Source organism: Pleurodeles waltl, chromosome 12 (assembly GCF_031143425.1).
Source record: "Pleurodeles waltl isolate 20211129_DDA chromosome 12, aPleWal1.hap1.20221129, whole genome shotgun sequence".
NCBI lineage: Eukaryota > Metazoa > Chordata > Amphibia > Caudata > Salamandridae > Pleurodeles > Pleurodeles waltl.
The window spans coordinates 702,617,110-702,637,944 of record NC_090451.1 but is presented as its reverse complement, the minus strand read 5'-3'; the positions used below and the strand labels follow the sequence as shown (position 1 = coordinate 702,637,944).

Genomic DNA, 20,835 nt, shown 5'->3' with positions numbered 1-20,835 from the left:
GTACTGATCACTGGAGCACCTGTGAGGTATTTGGACCTACTGCACTTACCACTGGTGCACCCGTGAGGCACGTGTAGCTGCTGCACTGCTCAGTGGCGCACCTGTGAGGCATCTGGAGCCACTTCCCTGACCACTGGTGCACCTGTGAGGCACCTGGAGCCACTTCCCAGACCACTCTGAGGCATTTGGAACCACTGTACTGACCACTGGTTCACCTGTGAGACATTTGGAGCTACAGCACTGATCACAGATGCACCTGTGAGGGATGTGGAGCTACTGCTCTGACCACTGGTGTATCTGTGAAGCATGTGGAGCTACTGCAGTGACCACTGGGGTGTCTGACTGATGCATGTGGTGCTGCCTACTGTATTGACCACTGCTGCACCTGATTGTGGGGCATCGCATATTATAGTTCTGACCTCAGTACACCTGACTAAATGTGGGACCTCCAGCACCAGTGCCTTAATGACTGGTGCACCTGACTGAGGCATATCACACATTATAGTACTGACAGCAGTACACCTGACAGAGGGATGTGGAGCTACTGCACTAACTACTGGTGCATGGAACTACTGCAATGACCACTGGTGCACCTGTGGAGCATATGAAGGTACTGTACTGATCACTGGTGTACCTGACTGAGACATAGCACATTATAGTACTGACAGCAGTACACCTGACAGTGAGGCATGTTGAGCTACTTTACTGATCACTGGTGCACCTGCAAAGCATGTGAAGCTACTGTACTGATCACTGATGCATTTGTGAATCATGTGGAGCTATTGCACCCATCACTAGTGCACCTCTGGGGGACGTGGAGCTAGTGTACTGACCAGCGGTGCATCTGACTGAGGCCTAGCGCATTATGGTACTAACATCAGTACACCTGACCATGAGGCATGTGGAGCTACTGTACTGACCACTGGTGCTCCTGCGAGGCATGTGGAGTTAGTGTAGTGACCAGACTACTGGTTCACCTGACCGACTGAGGCATGGCACTCTAATGCATTGCCTTCGAGGCATCTATTGATACAGCATTCCTCATTGGTGCATCTCACTCACTGTAGGACTGTGAGTGCACTGGTGCACGCACCTGCCTGTGAGGCATGACAAACTACTGCTCTACCCACTGGTTTGCACCTAACTGATTGTGGGGACTATGAACATTACTCAACTGATCACTGGTGCACCCGACTGCTTGTTAGGAGCCTCCACAGGTGTACCTGACTCACCGTGGGGCGAGACACGCTGCTTGGTGGGTGTAAGAAGGGAGTTATGAAGGATAACTCCATCTAGTGGCAAGAGTAGATATTAGTGCTACTGGAGGCGCAGTTTAGAAGTAGCAGTCATCCTTGGTAGCTTCAGTACATGCACAAGTCTGTGGGGGAGTATATCAGTGCGCTTCATGTGCGGTCGCACCAACAGCGTGCCAAAGGCAAGCCCGTCCATGAGCGGAGTGTGCCATGACCACTACTTGTCTTTCGGTGGCGGAAGGTACGTGGGATCAGTGAAGAAGGGAGGGAAATCTGAAGGAAAGAGGGAGCAGCTGCGGTAGGCTAGAAAGCTATTAGTATTTTCTTATTGAAATTCAGCCACCCAAACTCCATTAATGGGTATCGGGGTCATGGAAACAGGTGACTTGTGTGGCGGGATTGTTCAATGAAAGATCCTTGCTTGTGTAATGGTAAGAGACACGAGAACTTAATTTAGATAACACGTTGTGTGTACTGGTCGTATCAGAAGCTTGGCTCGCAATTTCATCCAAACTGGATGTTGCAGCTGCTATCCCGTAGGATTTAAAGTGTTTCACTTTGATAGAACAGATGGGAAGGGAACATTGGTTTATCAGTGGTGTCCCTTACTCCAGCCCAGCTGGCCAAGCTAGTCGTACTGAATGTGTTTATCTCAGCCAAAGTATCTGTAATATGTATTCCTGTTTATTGTCCACCAGGTGCGATAAATGAATTCAGAACTGAATTTAATTAGTTAGTTGCCCCAGGTCGTAGAATGGCAACCCAAGAAATACATATAATTATGGCGAGGCGTTGAGAAACATAAAGTACGACTAGAGAAACGAGCTGGTTTTTATCCCACCAGTTATTATGGCTAGTAACAGAAACAAATACATTTTCAATATGGTGAAAGAGTTATCCAGTCCTAATTGTTGCATTAATTCAGTGATTCCGTAGTTTGAACTATTTGACTCATGATACGGCATTTTTATTCCGAGTCACACTTTCTGTGATACTTTTCAATCATCTACGGTTGAATGCAATGCTTTACTTGATTATGTATTGTATAAATGCAGAACATACATGTATACAAATGGCACAATTTACCTAGGTATGTGTTACAGGAATAAAAAATAAAAAACTTACCTTAAAGGTGCTGTTGGGTCGCCATTAGATGCATGTCCCACTACAATTTTTCATTTCATTAAGGACTCAATAGCCCCTAAATTAGGAGAAAGGATATACAGCTCATTGAGTACAGCAGTACCTTCTGATAATTGGAAGAAGAGCATTGCTAGGCCCCTGCCGAAGAAGCCATCTGTGGTTTCATCTAATCTTTTGCAGTTTCCGGCCAGTGCCCTTGCTGCCTGCCGTTCATGTCAGAAGTGGCAGAGAAGCAGATCAGTAACCAGCTCTCAGGGTTCATCACCGACAATGTTAATCTCGGTAACGTTCATGTCGGAATCTGTGCTTATCGTGGCATGGAGATGGCGCCTGTAGCCATGATGAATAAGTTGTGGTTGATCAGCACAGGCCTCTCTCATCCTTCTGCATCTGTCGGCAGCCTTTGACACTGTGTCCCTCCACACACCGAGGTCTCTGCTTGGAGAGAGAGACCTGGACATGTGCTAATTCTTTCTCCGTAGCCAAGCAATTATGCTGCCACTGTACTCGCATGCGTAGTCTAAATCTGAGTGCAATGTGTCATCCTTGTTCAGTCTAAGGTTGGACATCAAGACAAATACAGACAGCACTCAGTCGTGAACATGAATGGCGCTGCCTCCTTGGCCTAGACAGAGTTGATTATATGAAAGATGTAGAAACATGGGTGACAAATAATTGTGTAAAGGTTAATACAGATAGGACCTGACCAGAGTGCTGATTCTCGATGGTTCCTCTTTGGCCCCTGCTTGGTGGTCGTCATTCTAGGGGAGTGTTCCTCCTCGGTAAGGTCAGTCCAGCCTCTTAGGTTTCTCATCACTCAATCACACTGGTTGCCAGTTGAGAAACGCGTCACATTGAAAGTATTCAGTATCTGCCACAAAGCCATTTGTGGGGTGATACGAGAGCTTAGCACCGTTTGTGTGCAGGCTCGGGGTCTGATAAGCTACAGCTAGTTCATTGAGCCCTGGTTAGTTCTGTAACCTTAAACAAGGCCGCCAGTCCTTTTCCTGCGCGTTTTTCCTGATGTGACGTTCCCATCCGTATTACGTACGCCTCGCCAATAATCATTTGGTGTTTAGAAAAAGGCATAAGGCTCAAGTGATGTTCTGTCCTGGTCTCGTTTTCGCCCCAGGGTGCCTTATTGGTAATTGTGCGCTCTATAACAGTGTTTGACAAAACTGGTGTGATGACGTGGAGCAGCTGTACTGCCAACTAGGGCACCTACCTAGGAACACTATTGCACTTGTGACTGGTGTACCTGTGTATATGGAGCTGGTGCACTGAGCAATAGTGCATCTTTGAGGCCCGCGGAGCTGCTGCACTGACCACTGGAGCACCTTTGAGGCACATGGAGCTATTGTACTGACCACTGGAGCACGTGAGGTACATGGAGTTACTGTACTGACCACTGGAGCACGTGAGGTACGTGGAGTTACTGCACTGATCACTGTGCCCCTGTGAGGCATGTGGAGCTACTGCACTGGGGCACCTGTGAGGCACGTAGAGCTACTGCACTGATCACTGTTCATCTGTAAGGCTTGTGGAGCTACTGCACTGACCACTGTAGCACATGTGAGGCACGTGGAGTTACTGCACTGATCACTGCTGCACCTGTGATGCACGTGGAACTACTACACTGGCCACTGGTGTACCTGTGAGGCACGCAGAACTACTGCCCTGGCCACTGGAGCACCTTTGAGGCACATGGAGCTATTGTACTGACCACTGGAGCACGTGAGGCACGTGGATTTACTGCACTGATCACTGTGCACCTGTGAGGCATGTGGAGCTACTGCACTGATCCCTGTTCATCTGTAAGGCTTGTGGAGCTACTGCACTGACCACTGTAGCACGTGAGGCACGTGGAGTTACTGCACTGATCACTGGTGCACCTGTGAGGCAGGTGGAACTACTGCACTGATCACTGTGCACCTGTGAGGCACGTGGAACTACTGCCCTGGCCACTGGTGTACCTGTGACGCATGTGGAACTACTGAACTGATCAATGTGCTCCTTTGAGGCACGTGGAGCTGCTATACCTATCACTGGTGCACCTGAGAGGCTAGTGAAGCTTCTGTACAGATCACTGGTGCATCTAAGAGGCACATGGAGCTACTGCACTGACCACTGGTGCATCTGTGAGGCCCGTGGAGCTGCTGCACTGATCACTGTGCACCTGTAAGGCATGTGGAGCTACTGCACTGACCACTGGTGCACCTGTGAGGCATGTGGAGCTACTGCACTGATCACTGTGAGGCACGTGGAACTACTGCCCTGGCCACTGGTGTACCTGTGAGGCACATGGAACTACTGCACTGATCACTGTGCACCTGTGAGGCACGTGGAACTACTGCCCTGGCCACTGGTGTACTGCACTCATCAATGTGCACCTTTGAGGCACGTGGAGCTGCTATACCTATCACTGGTGCGCCTGTGAGGCATGTGGTGCTACTGTACAGATCACTGGTGCATCTAAGAGGCACATGGAGCTACTGCACTGACCACTGGCGCATCTGTCAGGCCAGTGGAGCTGCTGCACTGATCACTGTGCACCTGTAAGGCACGTGGAGCTACTGCACTGACCACTGGTGCACCTGTGAGGCATGTGGAGCTACTGCACTGACCACTGGTGCACCTGTGAGGCATGTGGAGCTACTGCAATGACCACTGGTGTACCTGATAGTGAAGCAAATAGCATCACAAAACTTAAACCACTGAAGTTCATTTGTGAGGTCTGTAGAGCTCCTTTCCTGACCCGCGAAGCGCCTGACTGACTGTGAGGCATGTAACACTAACTCATGGGTTACCAGTGCACCTGTGTGTGTGAAGCATGTGGAGACAGCGTGTTCCCCACCTGTGCGCCTGACTGACTGCAAGGCATGATAAAACCCTAACCCTTTGGCCAGGACTGCTCGCTGTCTCATCCTTCGAGTCATTGAGTTTCTTAATAGTAACATGTCGTGTGCATCATCACTTGGGACAGTGGGCACCTGAATACCCTTTAAGGAAGACTAGGTGTGTTTTTACACGTTAGTGCGCAATCTGATTCCAAAATAACTTCGTAAATGTCTTTTCAGATGTAAAGGGTGCTTGATCTAATAAATTACTGGTTCATTTTCTTCCGATTTGGTATAAAGCCTAAGATCTGTGACTATTCTGGGAACTTGATCATTTATTCTAAATTCTAATGAGGGTGCATGCTGTGACTTTGAAACCTTCACTGTGATAATACAGTAAGCTGGCGGAAGGGTGCAGGATCGACGAATGTATTCCAGTTGTCACTGTTGTAATTTCAAGGGGTGTAACGCGGCCAAGCTGAAGCTACCCCCTCGCCTCCCAAACCAGAATATTATCAGCAGGATTAGCTGCATTTGCTATCTACTCAGTACATTGGTCTCATCCCCGTCCTCTCCATCACGAATGTGACAGAAACTGAGCATCTGTTGGGATAACCTGAACCTATTCTTTGTATATGAGGTGTAACAATATCTGAAGATCTCCACTAATCCTTTAAGTTATTGGGGCAGTCTACATATTTTCTTTTTTAAGGTTGCTGAACACAGTAACGTGAATAAAATGAATCCTTTCACACACGCTTTTTTTTAATGTGTAAAAAGCATACATTTCAAACTTGAATCTGGTTTGTTTGCAGCCTGCAGATCCTTCGTCTGGGATTCCTAGAATCCAGCGGGATCAAAATTATGGCCCTCATTTCAACGTTGCCGCCCGCCAAGTTGAAACCGCTGTGCGGCCGCACTCCTGTGGTGTCTATTTGGAGATCCCCGCTGGGACGGCGGGCGGAAAACTAGTTTCCGCCCGCCGGCCCAGCGGGGATCTCGGCCGCAACACAGAGCTGGCTCCAAATGGAGCCGGCGGTGTTGTGGCGGTGCGACAGGTGCAGTTGCACCCGTTGCGCTTTCACTGTCTGCTATGCAGACAGTGAAAAGCTCCATGCATGGGCAGCGCAGGGGCCCCCAGGGGCCCGCGACTCCCCTTTCCACCAGCTTTTGGGGACTCGTAATCCCCTGGGCAGCGCTGCAAGCAGCACTGCCCTGGGGTATTTCAACCGCCGGGACCAATGTGGCGGGAAACCGCTGGGACCAATGTGGCGCGAAACCGCCGGGACCAATGTGGCGGGAAACCGCCGGGACCAATGTGGTGGGAAACCGCCGGTCCCTGCGGTGTGACCGCGGCGGAATCTTATGTGAAGCACTGCCAGCCTGTTGGTGGTGCTTCCGTGGTTGTAATGAGGGCCTTTGTTTCATAAATACTGTGCTATAGCTCCTTAAAGATGGTAGTCATGTTATCTGCTTTGATTCTGTCTCAGACAGAGCCAGACGTTAGGATCGGCAGGTTTTGTCAAGGATCGCGAGTGTCACTGGAACTAGATCAAGGTGGGAATCTCCTGCGTGTTGCTGGGAGGGTTGCTTCTCTTCAGCAGGCCTCTTCCAGCCTTCGGTGGGGCTCCTCCGGTCCAGGGTGGTGAGCTGTTTTGTGTTTTACCCTTCACTAGGGCTCCTCCAAGAGAGTTTCCTGCTAGGCCCTCTCGAGTCACTTGGCATCTATGCTGTAAAACGCAGCCCGTGCCACTTGTTTCTGCTCACGTTTCCCCGGCCCAGGCTGTGATGTCAGCCACTGCAAGCTGCTGCATAATTAAACTGGAGCCGCCGGGCCTGCAATAAATAATGAACACAGGAAAGGCATGCTATTCCCTCCGCGAGATGCATGCAGCATCGACATTTTTGCATTTAGCGAGGTCACGTAGCATTGGTAAGGGTGGGAGGTTTATGATGCCAACTCCTGAGGGCTTCCTACTGAAACAAACAACAAATTGATGGAAGGAATGCTTGCTATGCCGCCGGCCATTTTTCATTCCACTCCCTTAGTCCCACTTAAGATGCCGGGCGAATCCTGGGTTGCATGATAACGGTTCTCATCTGGAGGTCGCTCATTGGGACAAAACACAATAGACCAGGATGCGGGCACAGCAGTTATCAGTCCCTCGGATTCATTCATGCGTTCCACCACTGTCTCCCTGAGTGAGTCCGGCAGGTATACCCTGGCGTGGGCCCCGCGCTCACTTTACTGTGGCTTTCCAGCTGCACCTCACAGATCAGGCCCAAATAGGCCGACACCAGTTCGTGGCTTGTGGGTCCCATTCAGAATAGACCTGGCACGGCGGCGGTTCGCGTGAGCTCCTGCTGCAGCTATTCCACAGGGCAGGGAATTCTGTGCATGAAGGTGCTTTTTGAAGTGACATAGTGAGAACAGTAAGGACAAAAAATGATGGACTGGAGTGTGACCCGAGTAATTACCAGCGGCTGTGACTGAATCAGGAATTGCACCCACCACCTTCTAGTCTTCCTTTGTGTTGATCTGAGTGGTGCTCGGGCTCCGCAGTACCATTTTAAAAGATCTCCTTCCTTTTGGGAGGCTGCTCGGGTCAAGACAACAAAGCCTGCATTCTAGGGAGAGTTGAGAGGAAAAGGCCGTCTCTGGAAGGCACTCTGGTATGTGGCAGGACAGTGCAGCAGGCTCTGTTGAGATCCCTTTCTAAAGAGGCTCCTTCGCAGCTCAGCAGAGCGAGGCTTGGCATGAGATGCCACAAGTGGCGCGTGCAGCAGCGAAGGGACAGCCTCACTTTGGCTCTTATGTTATCAAGGGCCGCTATGTGATGTAGGCTCTCGGCAAGGGACCTCTACTCGCGGTCATTGGCTGTCCGAGTTGGACATCGAGCTTAGCCTCTCTGCAGTGTTTGTAATGCAGGGACCGCGCCGAAGGGCACTCGAGGGCGCGCAGGGTGAAAGGCAAGGCACAGTTAATGAGTGACTGGGGAGGTAGCTGTCTCTGAGAGTGGAAATCAACTGTGGCACTTTGCTATATTGGAGCAGGGTTATGTGGTCCTGGTGGGTGTGGTGGTGAAGTGTCAGATCCCCGGTGCCTCTGGCCACCCTTTCCCTGTGGCCCCTGATTCTACTACATTGGCCTTTAATGCTGTTTTGTCTTTAAAAAAAAAAAAATGTTTTGATGCAGCTACCTGTGGGTTTTATTTTAATTAATAAATCCTATTCAAATATGGGTTCTTCGGATGCGTGCATCCACTGCAGCCATCTTTGAACGAGATTTGTAAAATGTTTCAAACCTCACTCAAAGAATATGTACCCATGACAGCCATCTGTGATAGGCATTTGTTGAAACGTAATGGAGTACATTCTAAGATGGCCGCTGCACATGCTTTTGTGATGCCAAGACAGGAAAAAGCATTGGCAAACTGAATAGGTTTCACGACTGAGATTTATTTGCTTCCTCAATTCTTGTTTATTTTCTATTACCTTTTTAAATTGTAAAGAAATGTTACTACAGACATTTGATGCCATCACATTGTCCTATTAGAAATAAATATGTTTGTAATTTTTGTTGTCCTCAATGTGCTAAGTGAGAATAGGTAAAAGATTTTTTTGGGAGGTAGATGTAATTGTTTACAATCACAAGGGGGAGGGAGCACACTGCCCCTCATCCCAGCACGGGTCACACCTTTGCATCATGGTAAATGCAGTACTGTTACTTCAAAGTTGTAATAGATTTTCACCAAAGTTGGTGCACGTTGTGCTGTTATCTCTAGACCAGAGAAAAGTAATCTGGGGTTTCTGGTATGCTGCCCAAGTCTTCACAGATCACAGTCCTTCTCCACAGGCACACATTGCTGAAAATCTATGACAACTTTGAAGTACGCGTACTGCATTTATCAGGATGCAATGGGGTGGACTGTGCTGGGATGAGAGGCAGTCTGCCCTCTTCTCCTTATAATTGTTTAAGATATTTTGGGAAATCCTATTTTTGGCCTGGGGAACTATCGGTGCAGAACCTTCTGTGAATAACCTTTGACTGTTCACAGCTGGCTTTGGTTGCGGGGTTTGTATTTTTGCCTTGCCCTTTAGCCAGACCCTCTGGCCACAATGAACATGGCCTTTAGCTTTGACGAGCAGTCTCTGGGCGCAGAACATGCTTGTTTCTAGGGGATTTTTCTTCCATCTGGAAACAGTGTTTATAGAGAGTTTTCATGACTTGATTCTGAACAATTTGCGAAGTACCACAGTTTCCCAGCGCCCTCACCCCAGGCTTGGACTACATCTTTTTGGTTTGTGACCCCAGCCTAGCGATTCATGTGTTTTTTCCCTTTGGAAATGACATATTCTGGCTGTCCACTGGACCGCCCAGTAGTTAGTGGGCTCCCAAAGGCCCCTTAAGCGCTTTTTCATTGACGCACATACAAAGCGGATCACTGTCCGCTTTTGTTCCATAATGGAGGTTGGACCAACATTTTCAAATGGTGACGTTCTCTCTGATTGCAGTGGTTTGCGATCCATGTCATAAATGACGTGTAAAAACAAATCCCAGCCAATCCCTTTTTTAAATGCGCTTTATGACCTAAACAGCCCAGCTGTGTTTAAAATTAACCATTTGAAGCCCACCCCGCTCCCTTTTATACTGCACATATCCCGAAAACTCCCTCCTGCGCCCACATTAAATCTGGGTACGAGAACTGAGAGTAAAGTTCTTTCTTCACTGCAAGTTTGGTGAAACCCCGTTTAGTGGTTATTGCTGTAGCAGAGGGCACAGATGTCTTTGGAGCTTAAGCATGAAATGCTGCCTTTGCATCACCCCTAATAACTCGGCCTTATCAGCGTAAAATTTGAGAGGAAGACCCGAGCTGACTGAATCAAGTGTCGTCAGAGTTCGGCGTAATTCGGAAAATGCTCCAACACCTGTATTTCCTGTTTAGAGAGCGGCAGCTATAGTTTTGGTGTTGGCAACTCTGACATGCATCAAGTAAGAGATTGCAGCCAAAACATATTGAATACTTTGCTCCTAAAACAATTTTTCATTATTAACCTAACAAGCAGCTGGCCCTGGTTGGATTTCTCAAATAGTACAGAAGGATATTTCTTGAAATTCTACTCCATGATGCTGGCAGAGCTCCCTGCCCCTCTCGCACATGGTCTAATATTGGGGTGTCCCATCCTGATTCTGTGGACTGGTGGCCGGTGTGACAGCCCTGAAGCACATCGGGACTTCAGTGCATTTCTTGTTGGCAGCGGCCTCTGGACATCGAGAGGGCTATCAGCCAGCCTGAGACATTTGTAAAATTTTATTTTTGGGATGCTTACCTGATGGAATCTCCCTGCTCATCCCTTGAGCTTCTGGGGTTACTGCAAAGGGGCGTAGGACCTTTAGGGGGTCGCAGTTATTTTTCTCCCGGTGACAGACAGAACATTACTGTGTGCGTCCGAATAAAGTTTATATATGAACTTTTGATTAGATACACTTGTCGCTTCTATAGGCTCATAGCATCCGTTGAAGTTGTGTCTCTCAGTACCCAAGAAACTCGGCCTTTCCCTTTCATGACAATGTAAAGGCTAAAACATTGCCCTGATAAAGCAGCAGTCCGTGCCCTCTGAGCGATACATAGCCCAGAACAAGAATAGCTTCTGCCGGGATGTTACTGGGAAGGCTCGATGACACCAGGAGGCAGCTTGTTGGCACAGTTATTAGATGTTATGTATGTAACCTGACCCTGTTCGGCCTTCCCCCGTCTGCCTACCCATCCACAGCACCTGATTGTGTTCACCTTGAGAACATATTGAGTGTGTTTTCTGAGATGTTTATTTACTTAGTGTAGTTATTGGAAAATCGGTTTATTTTCATCTGTTTGAGATGTCATAATCCTCTACCAAGGGAGTGACCCAGCATCCCTGGTGAAGAGCCGGCAGCGTGACTTCTTGAAAGATACTCCTTAGCCGCTATCTCTGTAGCTGTGTAGTGCACCGTATACTTTCTTCTCGGGAAAAGCGCCCGCCCCGCAGTGGGGGGGCGCGTCCCGTTAGGAGACGGGGCCTCCAAGGCCCTGGGGCACTCCCCCCCCTTTCCTTCTGCCGGGGGTGCCGGAGTTCGGCCGGATTTCCGCCCTGGCGCCTCGCGAGGCGTTAGGGCGGAAGTCAATCCTGCAGGGGGCATGATGTGGGGCCGGCGTTCGCCGTGCGCCGGTTCCGGCCGGCGCATACTGGTGGGGGGCTATTTAAAGGCCCCCCCCAAGAAGGCTAGACCTTCTTTTCCTGTGTGCGGCGGCGGGACCTGGCGTGCGGCCCGCGATTGTCCCACCCACCCTCTCCTTTATGTTTAGTAGTTTGGAAAGAAGTTGGGAAATTGAGATAAAAAATGTGACTAGAAACAATAGGAGGGGTTCCCCAAGGTGGGGCCCCCAGGAGGACATCTGGGATAGGATCCTGAAGTTCTGAGCCAACCAGCGGATGTACACACCAGATCAGGGGGTAAGAGACCTCAGATCGCTGGGGGAGAACATGGGGCTCCAGCTCTTGGCTCCCCCCATTACACCCCAGGGCTGATTGGTGTTTGGAGGGGGGGCGGAACCCGAAACTGGAGGACAAGGTACCGTGTAGTCGGGGTAACCGTCCCTCCTGGGATACAGGTGACACATGGGTCACCTGTGTGGTCCAAATGGTGGTTCAGGACAGGAAGGGATCCTGTCAGATTGGTTATGGTCACAAGAATTTCTCAGTAACATGTAAATAAAAACTGTTTTTCCTGTTGACTAACCTTGCCATGCTTGCTATTTGATGTTTGGCTTATTGAAGTTATGAGTCATTTTGAATTATGTCTTTTGAAATAAAAGATACTTCTTCCAACGAGTAAAGCTTGTCGTCTCGTGTATTCCTGGCGGGGGGAGTGTGGGCCGTTTTGGAGGCCTCCGGATCCTAACCTCTAAGGAAGCGTGCTGTGTGTAGCGTCAAGAGCTCCAGACAAGCAAGCCATTGCCCCTGCCGGTGCCTGGCCTCTTGCCTGGACCCTGTACATTAAGCAGTGCGCATCTAGGAGCTCGTTAAAGTGTAGAGCCAGCAGCGAGGACTGGCCTCGGTTCTGTTTATTGTCCTTTGCCACAGTGCTGGGGTTGTCTTAAACCGATGACCTACAATCACCTGTAACATGTTTCATCTCTTGCGGGAGTGGGCGGTTGTACGTTTCACCGTGAACCGAGGCACGGGGTACTTGTCAAGCCGAGACCTTGTGTAGCTCTGCCTACTGGCACTGACCTCAGGCTGCTGGTACCGGCGCACCCGTTGTGCTCCCGTGTTCCTCAGCATCTGTGGAAGTTTAGCATCATTCAGTGTTGCGACTGGCCCTGCGCCTGGCTTCGGGCAACAGGGTTGGTAATTACCGACCCTCCTCTTTCATCGCCACCGCGAGGGCGTCCCTGGCAGAAGTTGTTTAATTAAACTTTACTCGCTGGTGAGCCCCTCCCGCCTCTGTGCCATCTGCCTGCCCTTGGCACCGCTGTCGCCAGGCCACGGCCCCGCCAGCAGCCTGTCCCCGTCACCACTGGCGCCGCCTCAGCTCAAGCAAGTCACTTCATTTTCCGATCCTCGGCCTCCGCACGTTTAATTGGCCTTCGCTTTCACCCCATCTGTGGGTTTCCACTTAAATAAGGCATGTTCGCTTCCTCAGTGGCCTGATGCCAGCAGCTGTACACAGGCAGACAGCGACCTCGGGGATGCGTAAATACCTGTAGAGGTAGAGTGTGGGCACGTCCTTTCTTCTGTGATTTTGATATAGATTTATGTAAACTCCAAAGCAGCCATTGTCCTTCTCTGGAGTATGTCTGATGCCAGCCTGATGTGTGCCAGACTATTCACCCTGGCGCCTACTCTGAAGGGTGTCTGTGGTGTTGGTTGAATCCACTTTAAGCGGGATGGTCACCGAGATGCCTCGGAGGTTGGAGACCTCTGGTCTCCCAAGAGCCAGTGGCATCACAACAGCCTTGTGGCTCAGGGGCCTTGTGCCTTCCATCAAATGCAGGTCGATCCACGTGCTCACAGATGACTGCTATGTGGTAGTTCGAGGAGCAGGATGGGATGGGGACCTTTGCCCTCTATCAGGACGCTATGGTGATGTCTAGACCTTCACAAGGTTTCCGAGTGAGTCATGTGACTTGATCTATCAATATCTGAGTGAAGGAGCTCATCTCAGATTCTTGCAGAAGACAAGGGAGTCTGAAAGTTGCAGAGGTGGCTTTACCGGCTGGGACTTTCCCTCCCTAGGACTTTTTTCTGCCTCTGAAAATACGTATTTTTTGCTGTAGAGTTTCCACCTCGAAGTTCTCTGGGGGAACCCTTCCGCCCTCATAGGAGCTATGGGTTCCTGTATACATTCCGAAGCCCTGCATTGGGCCTGGAAGGCAGGATCCTCTGAACTGCTGGCCCTCTGCACCAGCCGCTACTTCAGCTTCCTCCGAGGGAGCGTTACCCCCGCACCGCCACAATCTACACCTTCATACCTGGAGACTGAGCAGAACCAGCTACGACCTGCCATTGGAAGTGGTGGATGTCTTTGTGGCTGCTTGCCACCCAGCCACAAAATTGATTTACTCTCCCTTTTTATCAAAGTTAATCACCTTGTACAATGATTAGAAGTTTGGCGCTCCACAAACTAGATTGCCTTTTGTTTGTGCTGCCTTGGGCCCAGCACGGCTTTGCTGCGCTCACTGTTAAAGGTAATTTTTGGGAATTTTTTTCTGTTGCCGGGTCAGCCCTCTTTATTCTAATCCCTTGTTTGATGCATTTCTTGCAATGGCTTTTGGAAATGTTTTCCCTTGCCCCTTTTAATTTTGCCACAGTTGGGCCAAAGTCTAATTCTGCAATTTTTTCATGTGTGCTCCTTATAAGACTCTTTATATTTGTGCCCTGAGACTTCTCCCTTCGAACAATGTGTTCTTTACTGCTGTCACTTCTGTGTGTTATGTTAGTAAGCTGCAAGAATGCCAGGCCCTCCTTCGGATTCTGTCTTCTTTTTCTGAGCTGGTACTTAGGACTTCTGCATCCTTTCTTCCGAAAGTGACATTATCCTTTTGTGTGAGGTAGTCCATCACACTCCCTGCGATCTTCCATTCACCCCCTCACTCTTAGAAGAGGAGAGGTATACTGGTTAGATGTATTTTAGGCCCTTAGCTTCAAGATTGATAGGACCAAGGAGTACTGGACGCATGATAAACTGTTGGATTCTCTGGTGTGAAGAAAGTGAAAGTGGCCCAGAAACTGACCTTATCGCAGTAGATTGTGCTTTGCACAAGACTGTTATGTCTTGGCCAAAATAGTGTCCTGAATGCTCTTGGGCTCATTCCACCTGAATAAGTGTTGTGTCAATAGTTATGACTTGGGTTGTTGCTGTTTTGGACACCTGTAAGGTAGCCACCTGGCCATCTGTAAATACTTCAGATGACACTAAGATAATGGGTTTCAGGTCCACAGGAATGATCAATTTGTCCCTGCAATGCTTTTTGGTGTAAAGATCTCACCGCTGACTCGCCTCCTTGGAGGGGGTATTGCTCTGGTATTGATTTGCAAACTAAGGAATGTGTGGTTAGAATTATCCATAAGAAGAAAACGCTAACTAACGCTCCTTGTGGTGGGGACTCGATCTAACCGTTGAACCCTCTGTGTGCGTCGTCCCCCTTGTTCTCTGCTCTGCATTTTTAAACCTTAATACTGTTCCAGGCTACATTTTGCACTGTTGATGTCCTGAGCCTGTCAGCCAGTTTCCACGTGGAAAATACCAGTGAATAAACGTGACTTCCGCACAGGGGCGGCGGCTCTATGTCTGTGCTGGCACGTCCGGAGGAGGGATGGAGTTGTGACATTGGCAGGTGGCATCAGCTGCTCCTGAGCAGCTGTTGTAAGAGATTCCAAACCCAGCCTGGTGCCTGGAGGATTCACACGGTGATCAATCTTGTGCCAGTGTCCAAGAGAAGGAGCGGTGCTTGGGGCAGCAGATGGGCAATACAGGGGCCAAATGCAGGGGGTAATTAGTTTCTCTCACCAGGCCAGGGGTATACTAGTCTTTTAATTCATATTGGCTGCATGCCGTCTCTTTTATTGAACCTTGCATAGTTTTTAAATGGTAAAAGACACTAAAATATGTTTTAAAAGTATTCTTGATTTGAGTTTTGATTAATTACCATAAACCTTCTGAATATGAACTTTGCAACTACCCCGAGGCGTGGGACGCAGAGTACAATATTCGTGTTTGAGGGAGGTGAAGCTGCGATCAGTGTGGCCCTTGTCTGTGAGCCTAAGGAGCCAGGGGACATTCACTGTGAAGGGGATATCTTACCCACACGTGCAAGTGGTTGGGGGTACCCTGGGGGTACTATGACTATGTTACAGTGGGCTCTTTATTAATACGTAGTTCTTCACAGTCTTGCCTTTGGACCGCTGCGTGTCACAAGGCGCCAGCACCAGTGAAGCGAAGCCCCGCTGTACACAGAGCACCTGTGGTCGGAACGTGTTCAGCGCACCTTGGGTAACCGAGGAGCTCGAAGATCCAGAGGACCACAAATCTAAGAGGGGGCGCACCGGTGCGGGGGCAGGTGCCGTTGGGTCGGTAGTACAAGTGGACTTAAGTCACCTGAATTCAGGGGTTGGCTGCAGAAAAGGTCAGCCTGCCTAGAAGCTGCATTAAACGCTGCATTCTGTGGAAGGGATGTACAGATGCGCTGACCACCAGCTGGAGCTGTGAGGGCTCCTGTGAAGTGAGTGTGGAAAGAATTACAAAAAAACAAACGCCTTCGTTAATCTTAAAACATAAATGCATGGAATATGTTGGGCCTAATGAAACCGCAAGTTATTCGTCCGTAGCAGAGGGACAAGGCTAGTGCTGGACAATCACAATTTGGCACCTTCCAAGTTTTTCATCCCAGTGGTCGAGGGGTCCACGGAGCAAATCCCGGGTGAGACGTAGTAAGCAAGTTAACAAAGGCGACGCGCGCATCAGTGCCGGGAAAGCGCGGGCGGAGCCGCGGCCTGGAGGTCTGTGTGTGCGCTCCTTGGCAGAGCTGGGCCCCGGGTACCCAGAGCTTAGTCCTGCCGCAGCGACAAGAAGCTGAGAAAGTTACTTCTGAGGCTGCGGCCAGCGGACCGTCTCTGCATCGCCTCTACCTCACCTCCTAGGCATCTCTCCATTTGTTTTTCTCCGCTTTGGATTCCTTTGACAGTGAATGTGGCTGTGGCGGACGGACGTGTTTTTTCCGTGGCCGGGCGTGTGCAGCACAGCGCGCTGTTGTTATAAACCTCGGTGTGTGGGAAGGGCGGCGCCGTGCAGGTGGGGTCTCCACTCTTCCGGACAAGAAGGTGCATTATTTAACAGATTCAGTGGTGGGCCCCGGGTACCCAGAGCTTAGTCCTGCCGCAGCGACAAGAAGCTGAGAAAGTTACTTCTGAGGCTGCGGCCAGCGGACCGTCTCTGCATCGCCTCTACCTCACCTCCTAGGCATCTCTCCATTTGTTTTTCTCCGCTTTGGATTCCTTTGACAGTGAATGTGGCTGTGGCGGACGGACGTGTTTTTTCCGTGGCCGGGCGTGTGCAGCACAGCGCGCTGTTGTTATAAACCTCGGTGTGTGGGAAGGGCGGCGCCGTGCAGGTGGGGTCTCCACTCTTCCGGACAAGAAGGTGCATTATTTAACAGATTCAGTGCGGGAAGAGAGAGCTTTAAACCGCCCTCCTCGGTCGCATGAGCTGAGCAATGCTCGCTGGTGGGCCGCACCGTTCAATGTATGCGATACTGCTGGCAAATCCTAGGCCCCCGGCCACAGCCGTGGGCACTGAAGGGGTCACTGGGTACCAGGAGCAGGCTGCAGAGGTCCCTCCGGGGGAGCACTGATGCCAGGGCTGCGATGCGCTCAGCCCCACAAAGCGTTGGCCCTGTCGGTCCCAACAACTGCCACGTGGCGGCTTTCCTTTGGAAGATGAAAGGTGCCCTTTCATAGCCCAGTTTATCGTACAGGCTAACCCTCCTTACATTAAGGACGACGAGACCCCTTTCCTTGGTCGAGCCTATCACACAGCACACGGTGTTAGCCTGTAAAGGAGCCATTGGACTTACCAAAAACTCACCAGGGCTTACAGAGGGATTTAAAAGGGGGTTAAAAAAGTGTGTGGGGGCGGAGGGACACAGAAAGGTGAGAGGCCTTTAAAGCACGAGTAGGGATCCTTCCCAAGGGAAGTGCCCTCCTTAAGGTCCTTGCTTAAACACCTAAATTAAAAGTCTTTCTTTGAGTTTTGTTTCTGCATCATGATATACCACACAATAGCAGACGTGTGCCTGACCGTGTTAGACAAATGAGCAGCAACAAAAATTTCGTTGTGAGAAAAGTTTCAATTCTGAAAGTATGATGTAATTCTGAAACTGTGTCAGCCTATCTCATTCCTTATCTCTCTTCACTTTCCTGTACATTCTTGCTTGTATCTCCTACACCCCCACACACGAGTGCACTCTCTCGCTCGTTTGCACTACATTTTCTTTTAATTTTACCCTGTTAATATGTCAGCAGCTGTATTACCCCTTCACACACCTTGAGATAGTCACCTGACCATTGCACTGTGGATTCTGCAGAGAGGCCACGATTTGTATGAGCATGTATTCTGAACCTCTCTATAAAGCACTTGCAGGCACTGTGAGCTCTGTCACGCCCCATCACAAACTCCCACCCCTTACTTCAACCCTCACGAGTACTGAGAGGTGATTCTCCTCGCATTAGGCATTACACACAGGGCCACTAGGAATTACGCAGCATAATGTGGCATATTTTGGATAATGCTACTTCATTATTTTCTCATTTTTACATTTGTTTACGCTGTCTAGGCATAGCTTGAACCACATTAGTATTAGCCTAACCACCAACTATAGCAATAAATTTGTGGGGGGGGTCACCCCTATTTTTTGCTAGATTGTATTGTTGGATTTTGGACTCAGCACACTGGGCACTGCTGTTCAGAGTCCAGTGTATGTGTCTTAAAAATGTGTTGTATTGGTTTACACCTAATTGGTACTTTAAAGTTACCGACAAATCCCATGTTTATGGTACAAATTGTACCGAGTGCCAGTAAGTTTAATGACCCTAGTGGACTGCAGCACACCATGTACCACCACTGAAGCAACAGTGCAACACATGACTTCAGGCTCGCCACCAGTAATCTGGCTGTGCAGATTTAAACTGCAAATTTGGACTACCAACAACACTTTTTGACAGACCTAAATCCTCCTTTTAAATAGTAACGAGGCACCTCTAAGTAGGCATTAAAATCCCACAAGGCAGGGTGTATGGCATTTAGGAGTGGGACATGTAAAAGTTTAATGTAAAGTATGTCCATAGAGTGACAAAGACCCTAAAGCTGTTTCACTCTAGCAGGGTTACTGTTCCACAGGAAAGCACTGGGGAGTTAATATTAAAGTTAAGTGATGGTATCTCCACCTAGGAACTAGTTAAACGGTTCACTCTTGGACTTTTTAAAATACTTATTACAAATCCAGTTCATTGGTAAAGTTGAATCCTATTTGCCCGAGCTTCCAACTGTCGGCCAGCAACCAAATTATTTCTAGATGAGTTGTGAGTAGGCTCTGAGGGCTTAGACAAAGGCCTTATGTGTGGGAAGAGGTTGATGTCCTTTTGACAAGATGGCCTGGGCACTGTTACCAGCCCTTTGCATATGTTCAAAAGTTGCGTACCCTGTCACTGGCAGTACTAGCTCACAACTGGGCCTACTCCCGTTATTGTCCTCCTAGCCAGCCAGGCACCAATCGCAGGGAAGAGCTTGCTCATCTCACTAGCTACAACTCTAGGGGGGGCATAGGAGCTCTGCACAAGGGAAGAACGATTCTGCAATGTTGAATTTAGGTTTTGTGATGTCCTTTTCAGAGAATAAATCAGAAGGTAAAACATTCGACTGGGAGACTTTGGTCTCTCAATATGAACTGTGCTCCATTGCAGACAGCCTCAACTTGCACCTACGTACTGGTCAAAAGCAACCAGGTGACCGCTGTTGACCTTTAATGCTATTTGTAGTTGAAACTTTAAAAGTTCACATCTCTGCTTTCCCTTATCATTTTTTTGTCATTTTGTTCAATAACACATTCTCAAATTTTATAAATTGGAGTGGTATTTTTATTGTGTATTCAACTTTTTAACTTTTTTGTTACTTTTGGATGCTTTAAACATGCTTTACCCCCTCTTAACTGGTACACTCCTGGTAGGTCACTCAGATCCTCTTTCCTTAGGAAAGTTAGTATTCATAAGAATCAAAAGGCATGGTGGGGTGTCCGGTCCATTTCTGGGACTGCTGCAAGCCTTTGGAATTTCCAGCCTGCCCACATTATTGAACTGGCGTCTTTCTCTTTTTGTAAAAAAACCTTTTCAAACCTGCCTCTTTTCATTCTAATTTCTTTAGGTCTGTTGTGGTTTGAGGTCTGTTTTAGCGCTTACATACATTCAGGTTTAATGCACTCAATAAATTTATATTTCATTACATTTATTAATTTAAACCTGTCCACTCTGTGCCATATCTACCAGGGGGTTGAGCTAAAATCTAAATTACTGAAACCTTTACTGCACCCAACAAAAATAGTGCCATGATCGTTTGTAGTGGCCTACCATCCACCCCAACTAATACGCTACATTTTAATTGGCTTTATCACAGTGGCACTTGATTATATACAGCACCTTTTTCATATTCTAGTTCATAAACTCTAAATGTTTGATTTTCAATCAGTCAATATTGTGCAAATAATCACCCGAAGGGCATCCAGGCACAGCAGTCCTGTTTGGCACAGCCAAAAAGCCTAGTCTTGAGTCTTTTATTGAATTTCGGGGGGGGGGGGGGTGCTGTTCGGAGGTGTAGAGGGAGGTCGCTCTAGGATATGGCCACAAGGTAGGAGAAAGATTGTACTTCACTGTAGATGCAGCGGATGTAGGGTGTGTGCGAGGGCGGTGGAGGTGGCCTTTAGGTGTTTAAAGGGTTGGTGGAAGTTCAGGTGGTGGTTGATACTTGCTGGTCCTATGTAGTGGAGGGCCTTGTAGGCGTGTGTGAGCATTTTGAAGTGACATCTTTTATGGAGCCAGTGGAGGTTCCTGAGGTGGGGGGGGGAAGTGGGTCCGTTAGGAGAGTTCAGAGGAGCCATTTTTGCCCATTCAGGTCAGTGTATTGTTTGCTCCTGGGAGGCATTTTACCCCTATTCACGGCCAATCACTGGCTTGGAGAAGCTGGAGAGCCATTGCAAATTAGCCTCCAGTAACTGGAGGCAGGGAGAAGGTAACTTTCTAAAAGTTAATTTCCCTCAATATTTATTAAAAATGTAACTTCACTGTGGAATTGATTTTTTTTTTTTTAATTTGTTTTAAAATAACTATTAAAGATAGCTGTTAATTATTTTTCTAGCTGGTCTCCTTCCTGCAATGCTTGATCCATCTAGCCATCCTCATCCACCCTCATCACATCTCACATCGTCCTCTCCCATGCCGACAACACTCAATTCATTCTCTCTCCCACTGGGGCGATTCCAGTACTGGAGAACTACAGTTAAAGGTAAGTAACTTAT

At 48.8% G+C, this 20,835-nt stretch overlaps 1 protein-coding gene across 2 annotated transcripts in view; it reads left to right on the top strand.

The window, feature by feature from the left end:
* Positions 1-20,835, top strand: part of AGFG2 (ArfGAP with FG repeats 2) — a 259,436-nt gene that overhangs the window by 1,572 nt on the left and 237,029 nt on the right. The window contains exon 2 of one of the 2 annotated variants that reach the window (XM_069215633.1): positions 20,676-20,822. The exons of the other annotated variant lie outside the window; for it this stretch is intronic. The gene's annotated coding sequence lies outside the window, so the exon portion shown is untranslated. The remainder of the gene's footprint in view (positions 1-20,675; positions 20,823-20,835) is intronic. 2 annotated transcript variants of the gene reach the window in all.